The following is a 24,382-nucleotide window of genomic DNA, read 5'->3' on the forward strand; positions in this document are numbered from 1 at the left end:
TTTCCTGAGGCTCTCCACTCACAACAAAGCCGAAAGGTTTGCCCATGTTTAGGCTGCATTCGCACAGCAGTGTATCCTGTATCCCCAATACTTTCCTTAATACTTCATTTCTGCATTATGTTTGAGTTTTCACATGACATAAAAGCTGCTTTCAGAAACGTAGTGCCTGTTTAGTGCTTGTTTCCGTGTTGTTTACAAATGGATTTTTCCTGGAAGCAAAAAAATAACAAACAAAAAAATTGAGCACCAAACTTAAGCTATAGTCTGTTATATTTCCAGAACTGGCTTTTTTTACTCTGTGTGAAAGCTCGGATATAATGTTAGGAAAACATCAAGGAAATTGAACACATAATTCATAGAAGAGAGGGCTATGGATGGCTACTAGCCACAATGGCTATGCTCTGCCCCCACAACTTGAGGCAGTGATGCTTCTGAATACCAGTGGCTGCAAACTACAGGAGGGGAGATTTGCTCCTGGGCTCAGGTCCTGCTTGTGGGTTTCCCACGGGCACCTGGTTGGCCACTATGAGAACAGGTTAAAAAAAAAAGGTAAAGGACCCCTGGACAGTTAAGTCCAGCCAAAGGCAACTCTGGGGTTGCGGCACTCATCTTGCTTTCAGGCCGAGGGAGCCGGCGTTTGTCCACAGACAGCTTTCCAGTTCATGTGACCAGCATGACTAAACCGCCGCAGCAGTACCTATTTATCTACTTGCCCTGGCGTGCTTTTGAACTGCTAGGTTGGAAGGAGCTGGGACAGCAACGGGAGCTCACCTCGTCATAGGGATTCAAACCACCAACTTTCTGATTGGCAAGCCCAAGAGGCTCAGTGGTTTAGAGCCAGTGTGGTGCAGTGGTTAAGAGCGGTGGACTCGTAATCTGGTGAACCGGGTTCGATTCCCCGCTCCTCCACCTGCAGCTGCTGGGTGACCTTGGGCTAGTCACACTTCTCTGAAGTCTCTCAGCCTCACTCACCTCACAGAATGTTTGTTGTGGGGGAGGAAGGGAAAGGAGAATGTTAGCCACTTTAAAGCGGGATATCAAATCCAAAACTCTTTAGACCACAGCGCCACCTGAATCCTTGTGAGAACAGGATGTTGGACTAGATGCGGTCATTGTTCTGATCCAGCAGGCTTGTCATAGGTTCTTAGGTTCATAATGCAGCCTAAATGAAACGAGTAGAAGCAAAATGTTTGTAAGTGGTTTCTGGGAAGAACAGATGAAAGGGCATATTTGGCTGGGGGGAAACCATCACACAAGACCAAGGGAGCAGCCGGGACTTTTAGTGTTGACTAGTTGCAACCTAAAAATGCCTCCTTTTGATTTTTGTAAGTCGGAAAGAGGAAGTAGTAAATATTATTATTATTAATAATAATAATAATAATAATAATAATAATAATAATAATAATAATAATAAAATTTATATACCGTTCTTCCAAGGATCACAGGGCGGTTTCCAATTTAAAAACATCAAAATACATGCCATTGTAACAAACAAAAACAATGAACACCTGGAATATAGTGGAAGGAGCAGGTAGTGGATTGGGCAAAAGAGGCAAGGAAGAAGAACGGGAAGAACAGGGCAAAAGGGCTGTGCACTCTGAATCCATGGAAATCCAGAAGATCTTCCAATCCCCTGCTCCATTAAACCAACCCCCAAATTTCTAGTGAAAGTGCGTTTGAAAGAGCACAGGTCAGTGAAAGGGCAATGGGTGATGAAAGAATGGTTGCTGATTGTGCTCAGAGAGGGGGAGCTTCAGTCCTACTCAGACCTTTGGCTGCCTGACTCAAAGCAACTACAGTTGTACCTCGGAAGTCGAGTGGAATCTGTTCCGGAAGTCCATTCGACTTCCAAAGCATTCGGAAGCCAAGCTCCTGCAGCCAATTGGAAGCCGCGTCGGACGTTCGGGTTCCAAAGAACGTTCGCAAACAGGATCACTCACTTCCAGGTTTGCAGCATTTGGGAGCCAAAACGTTCAATTTGCAAGGCATTCGGCTTCCGAGGTACAGCTGTATTTGAAGCTTGGTGAATTCTGCAGAAAAAATTATGGCGTATGGGTTGAAAATGTATGAGAAATTGGGCAGAGTCCCTCAGTTCATCCTTTGAGGCCCATCTTTGTGTGCCTCCTCCACAAGATGTCCAGAGGGTATCAACATGAGAACAAGCCTTTTCTGCAATGGCTCCCCATTTTTGGAATGCTCTCCCCAGAGAGGTTTGGCTGGTGCCTTCATTATACACCTTTAGGCACCAGGCGAAAACGTTCTCTTTAACCAGGCCTTTGGCTGATTGACATCTAATGCTCTTTTAAATGTGTTGTGGAAAGGGGGGATTATTTGTTTGTTTCTGTTCTTATTTTTATTATGTATTATATACTTTGTGTTTTTATATTGTAATTTTATGCTGTGAACTGCCCTAAAATCTACGGGTAGCGGGCGGTATACAAATTTTAATAATAATAATAATAAATATTAATTATTGCATTTATATCCTACCTTTCCCCTCCAAGGAGCTCATTTAACCCCCACAACAACCCTGTGAGGTAGGTTAGGCAGAGGAGACAGTGACCGGCCCAAGCTCAACCAGTGAGCTTCATGGCAAAGTCAGGATCTGAACCCTGGTCTCCTAGGTCCCAGTCCAGCACTCTAACCACTACACCACACTGCTGAATTCTTGCTTTATTTTTTCCCCCTGTAGAATTGCAGGGTACGGGATGGGAAAAATGTGAGAAATTGTCCCTTGGTTACCGAATTAGGCCCCAGCCCCACCACTCAATGCAAAATTTGGATTGCTTGTTGTAAAAGATGTCCCATGTTGTCTTTTGTGTGTTTTAAAGTGAAATTCACAAGCTTGAAAGTGACGAGAAGCGTTTGGAGAAGTTGGGGACTGATCCAGGAATGACTGTCAACTTTGATCCAGCAGGGCTCTTCGTGTGCTCTGGACTTTATTCCGGCAGCTGAGAATGAACCAGAGGCATGACGGACGAGAGGACAGAGTGATGGGGAAGGTCTAGCGTGAAAAGAAGGACAGAGTTTGTAACTCTGTACAGTCAACAAGCTGCCATCCTTGGCATCTGGTCTCTGCTTCTGACAAAGGCCTCCAGACAACGCCAGCCCTACTTGGCTGACCCCTCTGCTGACGCATTTCGAGGATTTCATGTTCCTGCGCTCTAGGGGAGGTGGCCGGGGTAGATTTCTGACTGCACGCACTTAGGGGGCTGCTTCTTCCTGCTTCCCACTTTGTGTGTCAATAGCAAAGCAATACGCACCACCGTCGGTTTGAGTGAAAGGGCCAAACTTACAATGAAGTCAAACCGTTGCTCAGTGTGTTTCCTGCACTGACTGGCAGCATCTCTCCAGGGTTTCAACATTCCTACCTGGAGATGCAAAGCTGAACTGCTGATATACAACCCTTCCCCCCAATTTGTGTGTGCACCACAGTTCTGAAGGGGCCCAGAATGTGGCATTGGGGCAGAAACAAAATTTTAAAAAAATCCTTCCAGTAGCACCTTAGAGACCAACTAAGTTAGTTATTGGCATGAGCTTTCGTGTGCATGCACACTTCTTCAGATACAATGGTTAGAGCGTGAGCCTAGGAAGGAAACAAACCCACGTCTAAACCCCTATTCACTGAGTGACCTTTCATGTGCATGCACACAAAAGCTCATACCAATAACTTAGTTGGTCTCTAAGGTGCTACTGGAAGGAATTTTTAAATTTTGTTTCGACTACGGCAGACCAGCACGGCTACCTATCTGTAACTAGAGCACTGGGGCAGGAAATTCTCGTGACAATCTTCCATGTTTGATAGAAATCCAAGCTCCTAGCCCTTATGGTGGGCAACACCTGCTGAAATCTCCAGAGTTGGAGAGATGGTTGAATGAAAATGTTCCGAAGTTGAGGCATCTGCGCCTCACGCTGCTGTTGCCTCTCCATATTTAGCAGCAAAGGAAAATAAAATAAATAAATTGTGCATTTGTTCCTCAGAACAACCCGGTGAGGTGAGCCAGGCTCTGTGTGTGTGTGTGTGTGTGTGTGTGAGAGAGAGAGAGAGAGAGAGAGAGAGAGAGAGAGAGACACGCTCATCCAATGTTACTCAGTGAATAGGGATTTAGACCTGGGTTTCTTTCATTCCTAGGCTCACGCTCTAACCATTGTACCACACTGTGTTTAGTTTTCCCTCCCCCTGCCTCCCACAATTTCTTCTCCCCAATGCTGCTGTTTTGTATTTCATGGAAACTGGAAAGGACATATTGCTGTTGGGGGCTCTGGGTGTCAGGCTGTGGCCAGATTCCTCTTTGGGGACATCACACGGCAGAAGGGATGTGAGCAGGATTGAGGCAGTTGTGTTGCAATACACTTGGTACATGGAATCATAGAACTGTAGAGTTGGAAGGGACCACGAGAGTCATCTAGTCCAACCCCCTGCAATGCAGGAATCTTTTGTGCAACGTGGGGCTCAAACCCACATCCCTGAGATTAAGTGTCTCCTGCTCTGCCAACCTATTATCATTTATGGTGGGAATGTAAGTTGGTGCAAGATTTTGATGATTTAATTTTGACAGAAATAGGACTAAAGGAACTATTGTTTGCTGTCCAAAATTAAGGTTGCTGAATATTTTTTGATGGCACCAATGTAGATGCATTGTCAAAAGAACTGGTCATATATCTGACCGTAGCAACTCAAATAGTAATTGTGGCTCCATGGAAAACAGCCCAGCATCTTACACTGAATGCTTGGTACCTCCGAAATATAGCTACAATGGAGAAAATTACGCAAAATTTTAGATTTCGACCAGAACCTCCAGGCATTTTTGGTACGATTTGTCGTTCCTTTATTACATGTGCAATGGAACCATCCTTTTCAAGGCAACTCTCATCACAAGTCTGGCAAATCTACAACTACAGTTGAAAATCAGATAATGCTGATATTTTTCGTTTGGACTTGGTTATTTTAACCCATGTGCAACTGCACTCATTCTATTTGTCTATGTTATAGTTTTGGTTTTCCTCTCTTAATTTTCATCTGTTGTTTTAACGGTCCTCTCTGGTTTATATACATTATAAAAGGGGGGGGGGGACCCTTTACCAAAAAAGTGAGAAAAGCTTTCCTGCTGGGGTCAGAGTCCTCCTTGGGGACATCGTAAGGCAGGGGGTTTCAGGGAAGGTCAAGGTGGGTGTGTCGAGGGCTGGGGAGCGACAGTCGAGGGCTGTTTCCAGTGGAATGGAATTTTCCTTTGGTGGCAGCTGAAGAAGAGCAAACACTTTCCAAGAATACCTGGAGGCCGGGCATTCCTGTCCACAGACCACTTACGCAGGGAGAGACGAGTTTACGCTCATGGTCAAATGCAGGCAGGACTTGATTTGGACAGAAGCTGCTACTTAATTCCTGTGCCAAGACTTGGCCGTGCCTCAAGGATGCAGTGACGACACAGAGTACCTCTGGGCATGCAAAGATTGCCTTTGCTGCGTATCGCATCCCAGCGCCATTTTATTTCTGTAGCATGCAGAGTCATGTGTAAACTTGACCCTCAGCCTCCAAACCTTTCTCTCTCTCTGAATTTCAGACCCACGACAAAGAGTTTCAGGGACAAGCTTCATATATAGACCAGATTCAGGTCCAAAGTACAGTGGTACCTCAGGTTAAGAACTTAATTCGTTCTGGAGCTGCATTCTTAACCTGAAACTGTTCTTAACCTGAGGTACCACTTTAGCTAATGGGGGCCTCCTGCTGCCACCACACCGCTGCTGCGCGATTTTTGTTCTCATCCTGAAGCAAAGTTCCTAACCCGAGGTACTATTTCTGGGTTAACGGAGTCTGTAACCTGAAGCGTCTGTAACCTGAGGTACCATTGTAACGTACACACCATGAATTGTTTCTAAAATCAGGAGTGTGGGAACTCAGCCTTGCAGGCTGGGAACAATAAAGCAGCACTGAAGAGCATTGCTGAACCAGCTAATTGCGGAATAGATGCAAATCCACCACGCCAAATAATGCAATAGCTTAGTTGACTGCGGCAGAAATCTCCTTTCATTTGGTGCAGTTTGACGGATTGGGAGCAGGGTTTTGCATGGAATCTGTTTTTTTCTTTGCCACCATCACTTTCGCCTGCCACTCTGGTTGACAAACCAGAGAAGGGTTTGGATGAAACGCACCTGCTGCACAAAGGCTGGTTACGGATCCCGTCCCCACCCACTACCGCGTGATTCCTTCGCCCTTGTTTTCCTCTTCAGCCAGGCCTACGTGCAGAAAGTCCTGGCCAGCCCTGGGACACACCCGTGATAGGAACGAGGGGAGGGATCGAGAGCAGGAACACGATCCCAAGGCCCTTATCTGCACACTGCACATGGCCTGCCAGAGGCTCCAACTTGATCACAGATGTGCTTATCTCCCCACACCCAGCAGTTTAAAGCGCTGCGAAGGATTCCCTTCACAGCTCTGCGTCTCCTGTCTCCCCCAAACTGAGCTGAGCCTATTTTTCACAAGTAGTCCAGAGTTAAGCTTTGCAGACGATACTTAATCTGACACAAAACTGGTTTTCTTGTCCCCATTGTAGCCCCCGCCCCCCCTTAAAGTATTTTAATCGAAACATAGAATTGTTGTGATGGAAGTTACCCCAAAGGTCACCTGAATTGCTACTAAATAATCCCTCAGAGATGACCATCCAACCTATGCTTAGAAACGCCCAGTGAAGGAGAGCCCACCATTTTCTGAGGCGGTCTGTTCCCCTGTCAAACAGCTCTTACCTTCAGAAAGTTCTTCCTAAGGTCTAGTTGGAATCTCCTTTTTTATCCTTTGAATCCATCCGTTCGTGTCCTACTCTGGAGCAGCAGAAAACAAGCTGGTTCCATCTTCCATGTGATGGTTCTTCAGCTACAGGTAACATTTTTACGTGCATTCAATATGTGTGTGGCTGTGTGCATTGCCACATCCCGGAAGTGGCCAGAAAATGGGGCAGGCAGAATGGGCTTGCAATGCTCCACCTGTATTCAAAGGTGGCTGTCGTATCCCCTCTCAGTCTTCTCTTCTCCAGGCTAAACATCCCCATTGCCCTCAACTGTTCCTCACAAGGCTTGGTTTCCAGACCCTTGATCGTTTTTGTCACCCTTCTCTGCACACCTTCCATCTTGTCAAGAACCTTCCTAAACTGTGGCGCCCAGAACTGGATACAGGACTCCTGGTGGGGTCTGACCAAGGTAGAACAGACTGGTACCTGTACTATGGTTTCCCTTGATCTGGATAATGTACTTCTGTTGATGCAGCCTAGAACTGCCTTAGCTATTCTGCTATCAATATCATTATTGATATACAGTCGTACCTTGGTTGTCGAACGCCTTGGTCCTTGTACATTTCAGCTCCCAAACGATCGAAACCCGGAAGTGAGTGTTCCGGTTTTCGAACATTTTTTTGGAAGCCGAACATGTGACAGGGCTTCCATGGCTTCTGATTGGCTGCAAGAGCTTCCTGCAGCCAATCAGAAGCCTCTCTTTGGTTTCTGAACGTTTTGGAAGTTGAATGGACTTCCGGAATGGATTCTGTTCAGTTTCCAAGGTACTGTATGGCTGTATTAACAAAGCACAGCGAGAAGAAAGAAAATGGAAAAATCAAAGATAAAGTGTCACAGCCTGGAAGGACGAAAGTACAAAGATACAGCTTGGCTCCAAAGTGATAATCAGGCATACTCTCCAACATTTCTCCAATGAAAATAGGGAAATCCCAAGGAAAAGAAGGACATTCTGGAATCAAATCAGAAACCGGGGCGGCTTCTGTAAATCCGGGACTATCCCTGGAAAATAGGGATACTTGGAGGGTCTGATAAAGTACTAACTCATACAAATATTCCCTTTACAAATAGTAAAGATTTAGGAAAAATAAAAGTATTATCCACCTGTAGATGCCATCATTACTGATAATAGGTGTTCTATATAGTCTTAAATAAGCCTGTGTCCTCTAATGTTATATCTGCTTTTTCCAAGTATTCTCAAAGGCTTAAGCCCTCGAATAGAACATGGAAACTGTCTGGGATTAAAACCCTTCCTTCTTCTCTGTGGAAAGGCTGCCCCACTCTGCACCATTTCCTGTTTTCGACTCAAATCCAAAATGGCAGGAAGTTTATCTAATGGACAGAGAGGCAGAGGGCCAGGGGGTAAAGGAGGGCCGGGGAGGGGGGGGAGTCACAAGCTAAGGCCTCGGCAAGACGCAGGAAACTTCGGATACCAAAATTTTCCCCTTAAATGGATGCTTCTAAAATTGTAACCATTCCAAATCTTTCAGCAGCATTGACTCATCCACACAGGCAATTATAGGGTTTTTGTTTGTTTGTTTCAGAGAGAGAGAGAATTGTTTAATACGTTTTAGAATAGAATCGAAACTTTATTTGCCTCAGCCAATGGCCATAGCAGCAAGAGAACATTACAATATACACAGAAGAAAGTGAAAATTAAATATAAATTAATACGTTTTTATTCTACCTAACTATGATCATGGGACGTGGGTGGTGCTGTGGGTTAAACCACAGAGCCTAGGGCTTGCCGATCAGAAGGTCAGCGGTTCATATCCCCGCGACGGGATGAGCTCCCGTTGCTCGGTCCCTGCTCCTGCCCACCTAGTAGTTCGAAAGCATGTCAAAGTTCAAGTAGATAAATAGGTACCACTCCGGTGGGAAGGTAAACGGCGTTTCCGTGCGCTGCTCTGGTTCGCCAGAAGCGGCTTAGTCATGCTGATCACATGACCCAGAAGCTGTACATCGGCTCCCTCGGCCAATAAAGCGAGATGAGCGCCGCAACCCCAGAGTCGGCCATGACTGGACCTGATGGTCAGGGGTCCCTTTACCTTTATCTTATTATGATCATGGGACTGCAGGATATGCAGGTGTGTTGTGTTGGGCAGACACCCCGTGGCTTGCACATGTGACACAAGTACACCCGTCAGTGTGTGCACACGGCCACCATGGAACTTTAAGGGGGCCCGACCCACTCAGTGAAAACTTTTTCCCTCCCACTTGGCCAATGGGGAGGGAAAATGGGAGCTGGAGTCCGGCAGCTCTAGAGACATTAAAAAGTACAAATGGGGCTGCCAATCTACAACGATCCAGCACCAGAAAATAGGGGGCAGAAAATAGAGGGCATCTGCTAAGAAAATAGGCATAAACGAGAAATGTAACAGCACTTGAAGCTGCCTTCGCCAGCCAGTTGCTGTCCAGATGTTTTGGACTCCAACTCCCATCAGGCTGGGGCAGATGGGAGTCCAAATCTTTCCCTTGCAGAGCTCCTATACCGCTTGCATTAGTGAATCAGGCCCAAATTCAACGGGTGAAGCTTGTTCACCATCACTGTACCCCCATGCCAGGGAAAACTATGCCTGTTGAATTTCTGCCTGTCCTCATGAGGTCCCAGGAGCCCTGCTGGGGAAAGCAGTAATCCAAATTCATGGTCCAGCAACAGCCATGGTAGCTTAACAGACCCTCCACATTTAGAGGCAATGTACCTGTGACTAACAGTTGCTGGGAGGTGAGCAACATGAGACGCCTGTATTCTTTTTGGCCTGCTTGTGGGCTTCCCGCAGCAAGGAGAATAGCCTTCCAAGACCCAGGTATTGCTTTCACCTGGATGGGGCAGGCGTGAAGATCATCCTTTTGTGGCTTCCTCACATCCTCTGTGCCATTCCAGGGATGCTGTCTGCCTTGTCAATCCCAGTGTGCATCGCCCTAATTCTAATTGCTGCCTCCGCCTTCTGTGCCCAGGAGTGACCCACGTGTGCCCAAGAGAATGTGAAGTTTGCTTGCCCAGGAGCAAATTCCTCGGGTTATCCTCTGATTCCAACAGGTAAAATTGTTGTGGTTCTCCCTCAGCAGGCTGTTGGCAGGATGTGGCATTTCCACATGTCCTGCTGCCCTCTGGCATGTGTTGGATGCTGCCCTGAAGCATGGTGGGAAGTGTTCAGAAACTGACAAAGTCATCTTTTACACGTGGTGCAAATCAAGGTCTGGCAGGATCAGGCCCCAGAGGCTGGTTGTGAAAAGCACATCTGAAAAACCTGCTTTGAATGTTAGGGAGGCAACCCAGTCCTGGACATGTATGAAGGAACAAGGTGAGCTTACACCAGGGGTGCCCAAACTTTTTTCAAAGAGGGCCAGATTTGATGAAGTGAACATGTGTGAGTTGCTGAGCTTTTTTTAGGATTTTACCTCAGGACATATTAAATCGACTGGCTGGGGCCGCATTAGACCCCTAAAACGGACTTTGGACATTCCTAGCTTACACAGAGTGCTTTTCTCTCAGCAACCTAACTCACCAACATACATGGTTTTTGTGAGAATAAACTGAGGTGAGAGACTTTGATATGGAAATGATCTTAATAATTGAAGGGCTCTGCTAGGGCAGCAGCTATCTTGATAAGAGAACACCATACAGTATTGGGAATGGAAATTTCCTAAGTAACTTTTCTTAGGAAGGCCGAGTAGGAGAATCTTAGGAGCTGCCTTAGTGGTAGAGATGGGTGAAAGATGATTTCAGTTTCTCTCCCTGTCAAATCTTTCCACTCTTAACTCTGGTAACTTCCAAATTGGATTATTGCAACACACTCTATGTGGGGCTGCCCTTGAAGACGACTCAGAAACTTCAATTGGTTCAAAGCATCAGCCAGATTACTGGTAAGCGTCCTGTTTAGATCTCATATAACCCCTGTTTTTATGCCGACACATAAAGAGTAGCACGACTGAAAGCTTGGAGTCAGAGGCAGCGGCATTTGAAAAGATGATTTGTGTATGATGAATACAAGGAGGAATGGAGAGGAAGCAAGAAGCAAAGGGAAGAAGGGGTGAAATCGTAACAAAATTTCTATTAGGTCAGCAGAGAAGTGTGCAAGCTGCTGAGCGTCACCAAACCCTTTGGTCCAGCATTGATTTCTGTGAGACCTGAAAGCTTACACTCTTCCCAAGTCAAAGCTAAACCAGCCCCATGAAAGCGGTTGTTCGACCTCTTGTGCATCTCTCCTCTGTAGAGCTACCTCTGCCACACTTTTTTTAGGTCTGGGGCCTGTTCTGCTGCCACCCCAAATTCTGCAGAATAGTTTCCGGAGGCAGGAAGCGCAAAAAGGAACAGCTTGTTCCGGATGGAGCAGAGAACCTTGATTTAGCTCTCTCTAGAGGAAGTTGCTGTGTGGGGGAAGCCAAATGGGCTGACTTAAAGCATCAGCAGACTTGTGAAAACGCCAATGAACCCGCCCCCTCCCCCCGCCCACCTCCAAAACCAAAGACAGTGCCGGGGACGTCAGAAACCTCCGGTTTTAGCAGCCCAGTCAGAGCTGCAAAACCAGCTGTCAAGCGCCCAGGCAGGTGATGTGTTCTTGCCTCTTGAGCCTTGACTAGGTGTGCTTTGCAAACTGAGCCACCTCCTGTGATGCTCGCCCACATTTGAACTAAAGAAGAGCCTGCTGGATCAGACCAATGGCCCATCTAGTCCAGCATCTCCTTTCCAGATGTCCCAGTGGGAAACTCATGAGCAGGAGTCGAACACAAGACTGGAAACCCTCCTGCGGTTTCCAGCAACTGGTGTTCAGAAGCATTAGTGCCTCCAACCGCAGAGGTAGAGCACAGCCATTGTGGCAAGTAGCCTTATCCTCACACAACAACCTTGTAAGGTAGGTTAGGCTAAGGATAGAGATTTGAACCCTGGTCTCCCACGCCCTAGTCTGACAATCTAACCACTACACCACCGCTGGCGCCCGAAACGTTTTCAGTTGCTACCATTTTGCTGTATGTTCTAGGAGGTCCATGCTAGAGCTGTCTATGCTAGAGCTGGCATGGACTAGGTTTGGGAAGCTCTGGGTTCGAATCCCTGCTCAGCCATGCAGCTCACTGGCTGGTGTTGGACTCGTCACCCCTCGCTCAGCCTAGCTTACCTCGAAAGATTGTTGTGAGAATAAAATGAGGGGAGAGATGGGATATAAAATGGAATTCAGAATAATGAAAAAAGAAAAGCTGTTCTAGTAAACATTAAGCTCGTTTTCAAAGGAAACTGTAGTGGTCAGTTTACTATGGATCAGTTTCTTTATCCAGACTAACCACACAAGGCTAACCTCATCTACTCAGAAGCCAGTTCCAATGAATTAAGTGGGGCTTACTCCCAGGTAAGTGGAGTTATGATTGCAACCTAAGTGAGTTGGGAAACAGAGCCATTAATTTTGATGGGAACTGGGGTTGGGATCCTGTCCACCATTACATGGCAACAAGACCCACTGAACCGAACAGAAAACTCTGTAGGTTTGCTCTATAAGCTCACCGAATGGAAGTCTGAATCCAGCTAATTTGTGTTTTCCACACACTGGCCAAAGGCCTTTTATTACTTTCCCAGACTACTTAGATCTAATCTTGCAGATCCCTTCATCCTGCGTTCCTGATCATCCTGAGGCCTTCTAGTTTATGACACAGTTATATTCTTTTTGATAACTTTCCAGTAAACTGCCCAGGAGCGTGACAAAGGGCATTATAAAATAAAACACCTGTTCTAACTAATACTGCATCTGCTTTGGAGTCAGGCTCAGACACAGAATCGTGGAATTGCAGAATTGGAAGGGATCCCAAGGATCATCTAGCCCAACCCCCTGCAATGCAGCAATCTTTTTGCCCATCGTGGGGCTCAAACCCGCAACCCTGAGATTAAGCGTCTTCTGCTCCACCGACTGAGCTATCCGACAGGCTCTAAGCTGTCCTGCAGGTTGGCAGCCATCACTGCCCCTTAATGGTCCATTTAAAAGGGACCCCTTTCCAGTCCCACCCCTCCCACCCCAGAGCTACACCACTGACTCCTGCAGCTATAAACAGGAGATATTTTAAGCCTACAATAGACACCCAGCACCTTGAATTCTTTGGAAAAGCTGGCCAGTGCAAATCTTTGCAACGCTCTGTTTCCTTCCCATTTCATCTTCTGGGACCATACATTTGTGTGTGTTTTCCCAGCAGCTATTGGCCCAGGTCCCCTTCGTTTGCCTGCTTGAAGCCAAAAGCCACAGGGATGCATGTCCCACATGCTCCAGAAGATTCTTGAAAGGCACCGGAGCAAAGAGGCCAACGTTTTGCAAGCACATAGCCCAGATGCTGTACGGTCCTGGGACGGTCATACGTGTTACCCAGACAGTAAGCAATTCAGATGGAGCAAAACAGCAACAACACAAAGCAATCCTGTTATAAGAATTCTAAGGTCTCAAATGTAGAATAAATGTTCATAAATCTACAAGGCAAACACATACATAAGTATAGAAACCACGTGTCTGAAATAGTACAGGAAGAGCAACCCTAAAGCCATTTTGACTCTCCCAAATTGACCTCAAATATTTCTCTGCAAGGAGGAAGGAAATGGGGAAAGCTTTCCATTTGTCTTTGATTGTAGCAGCTTACACCTCCCTGCAAGTACAGTCTGGCAAGTTATCTGCTAAGCAAACTATCAATATGTGTAAGAGATTCAGGAACTGAAGTATTTATCATCTCAAAGGAATGGCCAGGCTACCCAGAAAATGCAATCAAGTAAGGCATTATCAGGGACCCTGGCAGACAGGAAGGAAGCAACACTCTCAAATTTCTGCTGGAGACTGCCTCCTCCTGTGATGTTTTGGGAGGTGGTCTTGGGGTAAAGTATTTGCAGAGGCTTGATGCATCATTGTTCGGGGCCTCTCCTACCTCCTTGCAGGGAGGGGAGGCAATTCTGCTGCAACAGAAAAAAAAAATAAAGATCTGCCTTGCTTTCTATGGATCTTGCCTCCATCCATTCATCTCTGACCTATCATGGACTTAGGGGACTCAGTCCGTAAGGGAGTTGGGCAGCAAAAGCCAACCCCCCTATATTTTCTATGACAATCCCAACCATGCTCAGATTGCCGCGTGCATTCTAGAAAGAGCACGCACGCACGGACCCGCCCTTCGAGGTGGGGCACAGAGGCAGCAATGTTTCCTGCACATCGTATTCCAGGAGCAGTTTATTCCTCCGAGGCTGCATTGTTTCCATAAGGTTACATAACTGTACCGTGCTCTCAGTACTTCTCAGAACTGCCCGGCTGTTTGCTTTCACTAGGCAAAACACCAGGCTCTTCGTCCCATTGATGTACAATTACAGAGGGAGAGAGGGAGCATTTGCTATCCTGGACCTAAAGACAGGCAGCCATCTGTAGGCTGTTCCCTACAAACCCTTTTATCAAGCTTCGCTCTGTACAGTTTTGCATTAAGTTAGTGCAGAGGATGAACATTCGTTCTGAGAGATAGATGATAGATAGATGATGATAGATGATAGATAGATAGATAGATAGATAGATAGATAGATAGATAGATAGATGATATAGATAGATAGATGATAGATAGAAAGGTAGATAGATGATTGATAGATAGATGATAGATCAGAATGAATGCTCGATCAACATGTTGCACAACATGTTGCGCATGCGCACATGTGCACACACTGTTCATAAAAGGTTAGCTCCCTTAACCCACTGTAACTAATGCTAAGAAAAATAATTGCAGATTCCATGCCGCCCCCCACCACTTCTGCTCTGCCCCCACCCCCCAATCTGTTTCCCCTTCTTTTTATCTCCAGTTTTTATAATCTCCTTTGGGGCATTCCCTTGTCCTCTTGCAACACGTTAACCGCCAGGCGCAGCTGATGGTGCCAAAACAGACAAAGAAGCTATAAAATATCAGGGTGAGCAATAGATTAAGCATGCAGCTTGATCAGGCCTGTCTGAGATAACAGAGCAAAATCCTGCATCAAGGTCACCCAAATTCTATGGAACGCAAAAGCAACAGCCTGCAGCCTGTGTTTATATACCACTATTCATTTAAAAAAGGAAAAAATAAATACCAGAGTGGCATACAACAATCCTGTGTAAAACCTTGTGATAAAAAGCATATAAAAATGCTGAAATCGGCTAACCTATTGTGGAAAGGTATATTGTTAATTGCCTGCAGAAGCCTGACAGTATAGGAAAGCTTGCAGGAGATGTCTAAAAGATGGCACAGAAGTAGGGTTGCCATATTAAAAAAAAAAAAAATCAGAAAGCACCCCCAGACATCAATTCTTCCTTTGAAATCCCAGTAATGTCCAGGAAAATCTGGACATATGGCAGCCCTACACAGAAGGTACCTGCTGAATCTCTACTGGCAGAATATTCTACAGGACTGGGCACATGACACTAAAGGCTTTTATTATTATTATTATTATTATTAAAGTAATTTCAATTAAAACAAATAAAGTGATACAGAAAAAAAGAAGGAAAAGTGAGGGGCAGGGGGAAAAGAACAACAAACTAATATAAAATATAAATATGATAACTAAAGGCTTGTTGATGTCAGATGAGCCTTGCCAACTCAGGGAGCAACAACCAACAGCTCTCCTGCACACGATCTTGGTGATCAAGCTGGGATAGAAGGGTACCCTGCGTTTGCAGCAAAATTGTATGGCGTTTCTCAGCACTGCCATTATCCCACACTCTCTAGTCACTTTTCCCCATCACTTTTTTTTACTGCAAAAATATTCTGGTTTTCAAAGTCCAGGGTAGGTGGGTGGGAAGGAAATAGGTTTGGTGAGCAAGGGCTCCAAACCCATTTTAATTGCACAAGCTGAATCTGCTGCTATACAATTTAATGATACCCACAACATAATGCCAGTTTGGAAGTGGCCTGAATCTCTCTCCTCAATTCCCCAATGAGTAGAAAGCCAGATCAGCTTTTAGAAGAGTCAAATCTCCTCTGGATGAGACAGAAGCAGGCTTCATGGTTGGGGCCGGGGTGTGTGTGCGGCCATCCAGGGGTCAGCAATCCCTGTATGATCTAGGCCCTCGCCTGATAAGAGTAAGAGGTGACATGATGGAAGTTTATAAAATTATGCATGGCATAGAGAAGGTGGATATAGCAAAGTTTTCCTCCCTCTCTCATAGTGCTAGAACTCGTGGGCATCCAATGAAGCCAATAGTTGGAAGGATTCAAGTCTTTCACACAATACATAAACTACAGAACTCCCTCCCACAGGAGGCAGTGATAACTACCAACCTGGATGGCTTTAAAAGAGGATTGGATAAATTCATGGTAAGGTAAAATGTTAAGGACCCCTGGATGGTTAAGTCCAGACAAAAGCAACTATTGGGGTTGCGATGCTTGTTTTGCTTTCAGGCTGAGGGAGCCAACATTTGTCCACAGACAGCTTTCTGGGTCATGTGGCCAGCAGGACTAAACCGCTTCTGGCACAACCGGACACCGTGACAAAAACCAGAGCGCACAGAAATGCCGTTTGCCTTCCCGCTGCAGCAGTACCTATTTATCTACTTGCCCTGGTGTGCTTTCGAACTGCTAGGTTGGCAGGAGCTGGGGCGGAGCACCAGGAGCTCACCCTGTCACGGGTATTCGAACCGCCAACCTTCCGACCAGAAAGCCCAAGAGGCTCAGCAATTTAGACCACAGCTATTGGTGGCTACTAGTCACGATGGCTATACTCTGCCTCCACAGTCAGAGGCAGCAATGCTTATGAATGCTAGTTGCTGGAAGCTGCAGGAGGAGAAGGTTCTCTTCTATGTGAATCCTGCTTGCTGGTTTCTGTTGCCTGACCCAGCAGGCTCTTCTTATGTTCAGGCATAGGTGGTGTTGGGGGGGAGAGTGCAGGGGGGACAAAAAACAAAGAGCTGGCCCCTCTACTTGCCCCCTCCCGATCACTGCACTCCTGTCACCATATACTGCTTTCCTTCCGATAGCTCACTATGTGGCACGCAACTCGCCCACTTTGAAATAGACTTTGCCTCTTCTATGCCACCCTCCATGAATTTCTGCCACCACCACTGAGTGCAGAAGAGCAAAACTGGACAGCATTGCCTCATGGTTGGAGGGGATAGTCCTCCCCCCACACCAATCCCTCCTAGTCTTTTTCTCTTCTTAAGGCAGCTGTTGGCCAGCTGAATACAGTGGTACCTCGGGTTACAGACCCTTCAGGTTACAGGCTCTGCTAACCCAGAAATAGTACCTCAGGTTAAGAACTTTGCTTCAGGATGAGAACAGAAATTGAGGCGCAGCAGCAGTGGGAGTCCCCATTAGCTGAAGTGGTACCTCAGGTTAGGAACAGTTTCAGGTTCAGAACGGACCTCCAGAATGAATTAAGTTCTTAGCCCGAGGTACCACTGTATGAAGATTAGCTATGCAGCATTTCCAAGAAAGGGGAAGCAATCCCAAACACTGCTAGCTCCTGTGTTTGGCTTTCTGCAGAAACCGAGCAAATATTTTGTTCTCTCCTGATTACAAAACCTCTTGCGGTTTGAGACAGGGAACACCACAAACATGTGACTGAGCAACCAGTCGGTCGGTTCACGGTGAGAACAAACTCGAGAGACCAACACGTGAAGGGAGGGAGAACAGCTTGTGGTGTGCTAAGAAAACAGGAACATCTTATTTTGATGCAGACAGCGCAACAGGCACCAACAAGCCTTTCGTGTCAGAGGTTGCTTGTGGGGGCAGACTCCAGAGGCTAAGGCATCTGTCATGGATGCTTTAGTTGAGATTCCTGCATTGCAGAGGGTTCAACCAGATAACTGCCAGGGGTCCCTTCCAGTTCCACAATTCTCTGACTCTATGGTCCTAGTTTACAAAGGGCCATCTCTGTTCTCTGGCCACCTCTCCCTGACCTTATCTGCACCTGTTATATAAGTCTTGTGAAAAAGTTTGCAGGAGTTGCTGCAACTCGACTTCTGTTTTTGGAGAGTTTTGCTCCCTTCCCAGGAATTTCTGGGTGGCAGGCAAAGAGATCTCAGTCTCTATTGCGTATGCATGAAAGTGCTCACACACGGACATTAAGGGGACAGGGAGGCCACTGTGATTTTACATGCTTTTGGGGAGAACCTCTTCAAGTTCTAGTAAAAAAATGTTTTTAAAGAAAACAATAAAGTATGGTTTAATTTAATCACATGTTTATATATTAAAGAAACAAACTTTCCATCCCAATACGCTGTGACGTGAAATGCTTATTAATTTTTGGTTATTTACATTGATGCATTTTATAATATCACCCCAACATTTTGATATTGATATTTTTGATACTTTTTGATAATTCTGTTTTCAAGATAATTTTAATGAATGTTTTAAATGTTTTTAAATACTTTCCAATTGTACCAGGATAAAGGGGGGTAGGGACATCTTTGCTGGCTCAGCCAGTGGCCATCTAATCTAGCCTCCTGCCCTCGCAGTGCTAACCAGATGCCTTTTTAATGAGAAACCTACAAACTGGCCCTGAGCTCAAGAGCCCTCTTCCCTCCTGTAGTTTCTAGAGACTGGTATTCGGAAGCATTTCTGCCTCTGACTACGGAGACAACGCATGACCATCCTGGCTAGTAGCCATCGATAGCCTCCCCACATTTGTCCAATCCTCTTTAAAGCCATCCGCATTGGCGACCATCACCGCCTCCTGCAGCAGTGAGTTCCATTTTGTATGCAGTTTTCATAGCGTGTGCATTTACATGCAGACGTTCCTCCAACCCATGTATTTTTGTATCCAATACATGGCTAAAGAACCACATTGCAAAGTTAATAGAAGTGCAAATTCAGAAAGATGATTGTGTTTCAGTTTTGCGTATTGTTCCAGAAAGTGCAAGAGAGGTACGTTCACCTCTGTATTGGAACTTAATCAGATTTCTCCCACATCCCTACCCTCCAGGTCTTAGAATCATAGAAGGGTAGAGTTGGGACCCCAGCGGGTCATCTAGTCCAACCCCTTGCAATGCTGGAATCACAGCTAAAAAATCCCTGACATATGGTCATCCAACCTCTGCTTTTAAACCTCCAATGAAGGAGAGTCTGCCATCCTGCTGGACCATAACTTCTTTCATCCCTTGCCCTTGGCAATCTCAGCAGGTTCCCCAGCCCTGAATTAAGGAAAGGAAATAGTTTTCTTTTTATCATATGGCTTGTAGTGAGGTTAAAGCTTACTGGGAAATGATATATAATGAATTGAAAAGGATGTTTAAAATAACGTTGGTAAAAAAATAATAATACAAGAAGCTTTTCCTTTTGGGAATTATAGGGACAGAACTACCTAAATTCTATAGAAATATATTTAGGTATGCGACTACAGTGGCAAGAATGCTACTCGCCTCAAAATGGAAAGAAGCAGAAGTCCCAGCAAAGGAAGAATGGATACAAAAACTTATGGAATATGCAGAAATGACGAAACTTACTGGAAGAATAAGAAATCAAGATAACAAACTCCTTTTTTAAAATAAAAGAATGGAAATGGTTTATTGAATATTTACAAATAAATTGAAAACAGATAAGAACATTGGCAAGATTATTGTAACAACCTGCAGTTCCATAAGAGTATATATTTCAAGTCGATTAATAAATGAGAAAATTAAGTTAATTTGGATATGCAGAAGGTATTAAAAATAAATTCAAGGAGCCGTAGAAAGACGGGGAAGGAAGTCAAGTTTTGAAATGTTAAAATGATTGTGAAATTAGTGAAATGTATAAATCTGAAAAGCATAAATATTTATTTTTATTTTTTAAAGGAGAGGAAATAGTTCAGGCTGAAATCAGCAAAAAGAAAAAAAAAGTCATCTGTTTACTGTTGCTCACGCGCTGCTCCATCTTTGACCTCTTGCCTGTGCTTTTTATGGGGCATGTAGGTTAATCGCTGTACTAATAATATGTGTGTTTCAAACAGTATTGACTCACTTCACAGCACATATGACAGGCTGCCAACTTTGCAATCCACCCTTTGCAGCTGGATGCTGAACAGTTCCTTGATGTGCAGACAAGTAAACAGGTGATCATGTTTCTCTCCATACTGAGCAAAGCGCTTCAAGATGCTCAGATCCGTTAAGGCAGACTCTGGGTTTTTCTCTTTTGGCAGCGGCGGGTGGGCGGAGTGTCAGCTTTGTCAAACCCACTGGTTTCCATCCGCTCAGCCTACCCACTGGAATTTGCAAGGATGTTTCATGGGAATGAGATGCATTCCATCGCTACAGAACATCCCTGTGGCAATGATTTTGCTATAACCTCAGGACGCAAGTCACGGGACTTATAGCTCACTTATAGGAGCACCGACAGGTTAATTTCATGCCTGAGGCAGTGGAATAAAAATAAAAATAATGAGGCAGTGAGTTCCAAGGGTGAAGGATAAGCCAGATTCTGCGCCCAGATTTGCAGGCACAGATCATCCTCTAGAATAAAATAGCTGACTAGGGAAATACTGAAGTTGTCCTTTGGGGCGCCTCAGGGTCAATTTTTTATGGTAGCCCAAATCTCAGTTGTACAGGTGTATGTATATATCTCAATTTTAACTCATGAGCTATTGCTTCAATCTGCTCCAATTGTATATTTTATCTTTATGAACACTGTTTTTATTGTGTTATGTTATGTGAGCTGGTCTTTGACCGTAATAAATTATCTATCTATAAGCCTGTAGATTATGCGTGCAGAAGAAGCCATATCTATTCCTTACTTTCCTCATTTCATAAGAAATTTACATGTCCAAACAGGCTGCGATAGAGACGAATGGGTGGGCCTTTTCCCATCTTACCTGGCTGGATGTCATGGCAAGGAGGGCTGTGTGTGTAGGAATTGTGTGCTATAATTTTTTTTCGTGGTCCTGGAAGCTGGAGACACAGAGACATGTCTGCTCTGTGCTGGATTTTGGGATCCTCTGGAAACCTAACAGAGAAGCAAGGATCTGTTGGGGTGCTAATACTGCGAGCCCTCCCTTGCTATGCTCAGGTTGCAGATATGTGTAAATAAGTGACATATCCTAAAGACACTACAGACTCCATTGTGCTTCATTCCAAGGAAACAGAACCCCGGATAAGTGCAGGTATCCCTGGAGTCTCTCATCACTCGCAGATTGGGATCAAGAGTAACAATGTATCTCCTGAGGTTTTAAAAAATGTATTATTGTAATTGATTGCATGTAATTGACTTAACACTTTCTAACTGATCATATTTCATTTTGATCTGGGTATCGTATAATGTTTTTCTCAAGCGCTATGGCTGCCCTGCTGAATAAAACATACCTTTTATTCACCCAAAACCTGTTTGCCTTTCTTGCAATTTAGTTCTCCTTTATTTGCAAACAAAATAAAACGGCCGACCTTGATGATCTCACCGGATGTTTATCTACATAGAGGCTGCAAGGCTAACAGGCACGTTATTTTAAAATTGCAGCTTAGCTATTGCTTTGGGTGGTGGTGCAAGGTGAGTCATGGCAGGATTCAGCCCAAAGAGGCATTCCAGTCACATCTGGAAATGACAACTCTGCTGCAGTGCAGCAGCAGGTTTTGAGCTGGAGGAGCATCCCCAACCTGGAGCCTTCCAGATGTTTTGAACTTCCACTCTCATGATCTCCCATTAGCACAACCCTGCTGGCCCAGCCAGTAGTAGCTGGGGCTGATAGGAACTTGGAATCCAAAAAGACTGCTTTGGCTAAGGCTGATGGGAGTTGTGGTCCAAAACACCTGTGCTGGCTGAGGCTGATGGGAGCTGTAGTCCAAAATGGCCGTTGGCCGGAGCTGATGGGAGTTGGAGTCCAAAACATCTGAAGACACCAAGTTGGAGAAAGCTCCATAGCAATTGGTGACATAGTGGCTCCAACTCTGGAACTTTCCTCATGATTGTTGCCCCAAGGATGGAGGGATTCAGCCATATACTGTTTCCTTAAGCACAACTCATTGTCCATCTTCTCCCTCTATCGATATTTATTTATTTATAAATATTTATACCCCTCTTTTCACCATCTGGGTCTTCACAACAAAAAAAATATAAAACATTTGAGACGTAAAACCTCAGAAACGGAGCAAATTCATGATGCAAAGGCCTTGGGAAATAAAATGGTTTTAACCAGGCCGTTTAAACTCCACAGCAATGAGGCCTGATTGATTTCTAGTAAAACCTCAGAGCTGGGCCCACCGCACTGAAGACTCCTTGTTGACACGAGTCATGCATTTAATGGTCCATGGGGAACCACTAACAGTGCTCCCATTTTAGCCCCCAGATGGCTGGATCGACTTGGGACATACAGGGTATGGGGGGTCCTGAAAGTGTGCCAGGCCTAAATTATTTAGGATTTTCTACGCACGCACAAAATCCATGAACCTGGCCTGTTGGTATCAGTTGGGAAGCCAGTGCAGCTCCTATGTTGGTGATGGTCTGTTCCCATCGCCAGTGTAGCCGCAGCATCCTGCACCAGTTGAAGCTTCTGAACTTTCCTCAAGGGCAGCCCCACACAAAGTACGTTGCAGTAGTCCAGCCTTGAGGTTAACCAATGCATATGTTACAGGGGCCAGTTTTTCCCTATCCTTGGAATGTCTTCCAAGAAACCTTGCTGCAGGCCCACCTTGAGAGCCTCACCTGGAATCTGTGTGCAAACCCTGTTTAAGAAACTTGTTACACGATGAGCACTTAAGAGCAGAGAAAATAAAGCATGGCTCCAGTTTGAATCAGGCTATAAATCCGGACAGAGAACCATTTCAAGGCAGTAGTGCAGGGTCCCTTCGTGACAGTCACTGCCCCGCCCCTGGTAGCCATGCTCCCTTCTCAGATTATACAACCTTCAAAGATTATACAATAATAATAACAAGGATGCGCTGATTGTAATAATTAGACGTGCCCTGATCATTATCAATGCAAATCTCCACGTGTTGCCTTTCAGCTAGATCTACTGTTTTCTTGCAAGCAAATGATTTGGAGTGCTCCAATTATCTTCCTTTGGAGTGACTTAAGTTGTGTTTTCCTTCCAGTCTGTGGCAGAACTTGCCACACCCTTCTCTTGAAGCTGAAGTGCTTTGCATTTTCAGTGTTCTCTGTGTGGAACCCTCTAGGGCTGAATTATGCCCCTGTTCAACTACTGTTTCCTTATGTAGAAACTAGTTGTTTCTGGCTGTGCCTTTTTCCTAGCCAGTTTGTAGGGGCGATAGGGGTTCCCAAGAAGGAAATTCTGCATTCTGGTCAACTGTGGCTTCCTCTGCATGGCCATCCCATAGGTTTTTTGTTGTTGTTGTTGCTCTGGGCAACATAACATTCTTCTCCCTCCTTGTTGTTGTTGTTTAGTTGTTTAGTCGTGTCTGACTCTTCGTGTCCCCATGGACCAGAGCACGCCGGGCACTCCTGTCTTCCACTGCCTCCCGCAATTTGGTCAAACTTGTGCTGGTAGCTTCGAGAACACTATCCAACCATCTCGTCCTCTGTCGTCCCCTTCTCCTTGTGCCCTCCATCTTTCCCAGCATCAGGGTCTTTTCCAGGGAGTCTTCTGTTCTCATGAGGTGGCCAAAGTATTGGAGCCTCAGCTTTAGGATCTGTCCTTCCAGTGAGCACTCAGGGCTGATTTCCTTAAGAATGGATAGCTCCCTCCTAGTTGCACCTTAAATGAGTGCTGCTTCTTTACAACCATGTCTATGCCCCGGACAGCCTTAGATCCTATCACCATCACCATCTTTAACTGTGGGTGTGTACACATGGCCAGCTCAAAATGCGTTAGATCTGAATTCGGATTGAAGTTGGTTTTGGGGGAACGCAGCATATCCTAATAGGATAAATTCAGAATAGGCGCGGACTGTGACTAATGTAATGTGTACACCTGCTTCCTAAACCACTGCTGCGAGTGTGTACACAGCCCTAATTTCCACCTCCGCTAATACAAATATGGCCCTCCAGGCATCCCTATCTGGCCCCCCAAACTCTCTCACTCCCCCCACCTTTTCTTCACTACCCCACTTAAATTTTTGGACACACTCAAGTGTTACTCCCCCAGCCCAGCCCACCCAAACCTGTGCTATGCTACCTGTTTAAAATGCCTGCAAATCCAGGAGGGCTGATGGAGTGAAGGACACTTGGAATTTGGCTGGCAAAGTCCCCTACTCTTGAGTAGCCTGCCATAAGGCAGTGGGAATCCTGCACCCCTTGGCCTGGATGGTGGAGAAGAGGCAGTTGCTTGCGAGTTACCTCACAGGGTTGGTGCTGGAGATGCAAGGCTGGAGATGCAAAGTCACTAGGCACAGTTGTTGAGCGACGTTGAGTCGGGTTGGCAGCCCCTAGTAGGGTCATAACAGTGAGGTGTCTCTGGGGATTCTATTAAAAATAAAACCCAGATATTCTGTCTATTGGGAGGGAAAGAAAGTGGAAACTTTACAGCAGTGGGGCTTAGTTTGGATGACCTTTGGGGGTCCCCTCCCAACACCTCAAATCTTCAGGGACTGGAACAATTTGGATTCATTATCCAGCTGTTCTGTAGTCTTTGTACTCCTCACCTTTATCAACGGGAAAGTTTATGCCACAGCACATTGCAAAGGGAGACAAGAGAGAGAAAGGCAGAGGGCGAGAGGGATTTTCTCTGCTTCCCCTATATCAGGTTCCCAAGGCAACAGCTCTGGGCTCTAAGTATA

The 24,382-nt window shown here is 45.6% G+C and overlaps 1 protein-coding gene and 1 long non-coding RNA gene across 2 annotated transcripts in view; one reads left to right on the top strand and one right to left on the bottom strand.

Annotated features, from left to right (window-relative positions):
- Positions 1–13,350, bottom strand: part of LOC310833734 (gonadotropin-releasing hormone II receptor-like) — a 61,912-nt gene extending 48,562 nt beyond the window's left edge. Inside the window, exon 1 of the mRNA XM_083716507.1 lies at positions 13,320–13,350. The gene's annotated coding sequence lies outside the window, so the exon portion shown is untranslated. The remainder of the gene's footprint in view (positions 1–13,319) is intronic.
- Positions 6,565–19,290, top strand: LOC310833785. The gene is made up of 3 exons (XR_014558931.1): positions 6,565–6,874; positions 9,738–9,819; positions 19,036–19,290. It is a non-coding gene; the product is annotated as an uncharacterized lncRNA (long non-coding RNA).
- Positions 19,291–24,382: the final 5,092 nt, after the last annotated feature.

The sequence above is a fragment of the Podarcis gaigeae genome (assembly GCF_964106915.1).
Source record: "Podarcis gaigeae genome assembly, chromosome: 16".
In the NCBI taxonomy this organism is placed as follows: domain Eukaryota; kingdom Metazoa; phylum Chordata; class Lepidosauria; order Squamata; family Lacertidae; genus Podarcis; species Podarcis gaigeae.